The sequence below is a fragment of the Lycium ferocissimum genome, chromosome 1 (assembly GCF_029784015.1).
Source record: "Lycium ferocissimum isolate CSIRO_LF1 chromosome 1, AGI_CSIRO_Lferr_CH_V1, whole genome shotgun sequence".
Lineage (NCBI taxonomy): Eukaryota > Viridiplantae > Streptophyta > Magnoliopsida > Solanales > Solanaceae > Lycium > Lycium ferocissimum.
The window spans coordinates 33,250,842-33,255,563 of record NC_081342.1 but is presented as its reverse complement, the minus strand read 5'-3'; positions in this window follow the sequence as shown (position 1 = coordinate 33,255,563).

The window sequence follows — 4,722 nt, the reverse complement described above, 5'->3', positions numbered from 1 at the left end:
TCTAATAAAGAAGTCATTGATTCTTACTATTCAATAAAGAAGATGACAAGTTATGATCTTGTCCTCAAAAAGCTCCAAAAACTGTTAGTATTCAACGCCAATAGTCAAGAGACAATAATCTACAGCAGAAGCGTCTAAACAAACCCTACAGTAAGTATTTATAATGGTTCAAGTCGTGAGAATTAAGATGACAAAACTACCCTCGTTGGCACTGTTTTATGAACCGTAAAACATTATACAGTCTGTCAAGTTTCCTCTTTAGCCGTCAAATTACTTTCTTTAATCTTTCTACGATTCCTATTCGACGGACCGTAAAATATTATACGGTCCGTATAAATTACCATCAGAATTTTCTCTTATCGAGTTACACAGCATTCTTCGATTGACGGTAGTAGGTTTCACGGTCCGTCAAGTATTATGCGGCCAATGTTTTTGCTCCGTGAAATTTCTTTTGGTGACAGGTACACTGTGACAAGTCTACGGTACATTTGACATCCTGTAGAATGTTCTTTGGCCCGTCTGTTGGCCCGTCAAAATTGCTTGTTCAGTTACTTGCCACTTTTCATTTATTTTTGCAATCTTTTCAAGTAATTCCTCAACTTTTGCTTTTCACGTAATTCCTCAACTTTCGCCATACAGAAACTAAATACCTAAAACACAACAAAACCACATCAAAACAGCATAAGCTTGCTTGAAAACAAGTAAAACTCTCCGTTAAAAGCATCAAATATGCCGAAATTACACGACACATCAACACCTCCAACTTAAATTCTTTGCTTGTCCTCAAGCAAGTAACACAACACTAACGACTCAACTAAGACTTCGATACAACAGACTTCGATACAACAGACTAATAATGTCTACAATGGTTGTGACTTGGAACTACAGGCATGCATGTTTCTTACACTTAGCCACCTCATTTTTAGGATCAAAGATAGGACACATAACTCAAGACTGCTAGGACTCACAACGAAGCTTCAATCTATGACATCACATTATTAGAAATATCAATGGACGCACAAACGCAACCTCGGGTGGTCGTTCCGCATTTCACATTTTTAATCCTTATGCCCTCACATAGACCAATTGATGTCCCACACACACATATACAAGGAATAAGGACAAAGACGAAGGAGAAGAGAAAACCCTCACATGGCGATAAAGAATATCATACACTACAAATGTAAATGCCATATGCTTGCCCTTATTTTCAATGCCTTCACTTTCGAACGGTCCGGTTGTGATCACACTAGGACTTTTTCTCGACTTGTAATGTAGGCTGAGGGACGGGTAGGATAGTTATTTGGGTATGAGTGACTCACCCATCTTGAACAATATATTTTTCTTTCTTTTATTTGCCTTTATTTCTCCCGCTTTTTACTTCTTCAACTTCAATGTGGTTTAACAACTACTGCATATTAACTATCTTTTTGTGCAATGATACGCTCAAATTACACCTTTTAATAGCGTAAAGCGGATAATGTCAAATATAGTAACCCAACAAGGTTGGGATCAAATCAACAGTAGAATATGATGTGAAAAGTTTACTAAAACGAGTTTGCTACTAATGTAACGCGGTCTGAGGAGTGTATTCGAGCAAAAGGGGTTTCATAATGTTTTGGTTGTGGACTAATTTAGAGTGACTAGTAAATTAAAGTTGTAAATATATGGGTAAAAAGAACCAAAGTTATGTCCCCGTCAGATAAAGTGTATGATCATGGATATCGATCTTGATATACTTCTAATGGATCGTTGTATGAATGCACTTAACCTCTATGTGAATCTAGACTATTTCCCAATAAAAAAAGATTATTTCTTTCTATGCTTTTCCCAAAGATAAGAAAGTTAACATGAAGAACGGTTAATTATGCCAAGTAAATTCCTCTTATTCCTAAGTGAATTTATTAAGCAAGGTTTAAAGCCTTGGGTTCTTGTTATTTGTTCTTACCAATCCCTAGTTATTTTTTCAAATAAACCAAAGTTTATGGCGTTAGCTAATGTTTGCAACCACTAACTATGTGATGAAAACAAAGAACAAATAAACTCTAACAATCCATTATGCGTATATCAATCACAATTCCCAATCACAAAACACCCATCCAGCAGGTTCCTGATCATAGTAAAGAAATTTAGCTACTCATAGAAGAAGAAGAAGAAGAACAATAATAAATAATTGAGATCATAATGCTTATGAATGATTGATTGGAATTGAAGAGAAAATAATTGCAATTGTTTGTCATCCCAAAAAAGACTTCAAAAACTATGAGTATTCAATGCAAAGAAAATAAAACTGAAATCTGGTGAATTGTAGCCTAGAAGAAACCTACATCAGGTAACTATAAGAGTCTGAGTCGTGAAAAACATATTGATAAAATTTCCCCCCGACGGAATAACATACGGACCGTAAATATTATACGGTCCGTAAGTAAAATCTCGCACTTCCCCGTCCGTAAAATCTCATTCGCCGCCGGATTCACGCTCCCTTTTTACGGACCGTAAATATTTTACGGTCCGTATAACTGGTCCGTAAATTCTTCTTTCACATGAGACTTATTGTAACTGATATATGGTGTGATTGGGCACGACGGGGTCCTGTCCCATCCCTTAGATTAGTATTGAGATGTTAGAAAAGTGTTAAGAAGGTTCCATAAGGATCGGAGATCAACGAGTCGACGAGAACAAGTCTCGAAAATGCAGGGGCAAACACACGGCCCGGACATGCGGCACCGTATAAAATCTATGGACCGTATGTCCACTCGTAGATTCAAACCCTGCATGGTATGCTTCCATCTGACCAAATATACGGTCCCAACATACGACTGAAAATTATACGGACCGTATGTTGGTCCGTATATTCCGTCCGGCTGGAACTCAAATAATATAAAGGACCTCTCCTTCATTTCAATTCATTTCATTTTTCATCTCCACAACTCAAGAAGCCTCTATAATACTCCAAACACTTCAACCACAAGAAAACAAAAGAAATCAAATATCAACAACAAGAATTGAAGAGAATCAAGGGTATGAAACCCATTAAAGTCATTCAAACCAAGAAATTCCAAGAAAGGTGAAATAGGGTTTTGGTGCAAGAGGTGTATTACCATTCAAGGCTTGTTTCTCCACCATCTAAGGTGCGTTTCATGATCTTCTCATGTTGTTTGAAGTATTGATAGGTTGAGACACTTGAATTGTAGAAGAGTATAGAAAAGGGGTCACCAATATGTGAATAGTGTCATTATTGAATAGTAGTTGGATTGAATCATGAAAATGGATATGTTGAGATTATAAATATGTTATAAATGATATTTCGAGCATAGAATAAGTATTGTATGAGAAACAACACGATAATGGACTATGGTCATGATTATGGAGAATTAGAGTGAATTTGTGAAATGTGGGCAATGTAATCAAATGATGCTTATTGTTTATGACGTTGTGATTGTTGTTATGAATGTTGGGAGTTGATATGGAACATGGAGGAAAATAGTATAAACAAGGGAGATGCTGCCCAATTTCCAATTTTCTCTAGCTTTAGTAAGTACGTTCTTATGATTGTTTAGCTAATGTCGATACGAATTCCCTTGAAGGTATAAACGAGTGCATTAAAGGAGAACGAGCGAGCGATAGCATAGTTAAACGACAAAGGTATGTAAGGCTCAGCCTTTCTTCCTAAGGCATAAATCCTATGTATAATTTTCCTCCTCCTTCATGAATTTCCTATATTCCGAAAGACTAAGAGCCTATGTTCATGAATAGTCATACGGGATAAAAAATACACTATGAGTACGATAATGGAAATGATAAGTGTAAGCCTAAAGATTCTAGAGATTACGATATGATGTATCTAATGGCTAATGATGTTGACTACGATCCATTAATGTCTTCCTCATGTACACTCACCTTAAAGTGTAGTCCTTCCAAGGTGAGATACAACGACTATGATTACTCCATAATGTAATCGGGAGTCCACGACCTTACGTCACTCCGACACAGCTATAGTTGCTTTCAAGTCCTAATGTATGATTTGACGATATATGTATAATGATATTAAATTATGATAAGGCTATGATATGTCTATGAAATGAATAATAATGATAAAGAATATGATATGTACGATGATACGATTACAACGTGCCTAGAGAGGCCGGGCATGTCTGTTATATCCCGCATTTTTGTACATTGGAACAATCCGGATTAATTATGATAAGTTAAGGACAAAACTATTCCGGGATACAAAGTCGGGATTTTTGACCTTTGATTTTATTTTGGGACATAAGTTGTGCATGAATTTGTTGGCTATGGAACAATTGGGAAAATTTGGGACCAAAATTGGAATTTATGGAAGTTGAAAATCATCCATTTTTCCATGTTGTAGCCGTGTGGAAAGAGAAGGCCCACAATTTGTGGACAAATTTTAATTGGTCCAACACTTGGGGCCAAGGGACACTTACTGACTTATATTATAAGCACAAAAGATGATCAACTAAGTCATCTTCTATCATTCACAATACTTAGAAAAAATAAGAAGTTGAACACCACACAAGAGAGGCTCTCGGCCAAAGGAGGGGAAAAACCAACTTCATTTCTAGCCTTGCCAAAATTATTTTGTTGATGCAAACCCACTATTTTGAGGACCCTAAGTAGCGTGGAAGTGTTGTTGGAGCGATCAACCCGCTAGTTTTCATTATCGCAAACCCTAGCCTCTTGTGAAGTGGAAGGAAA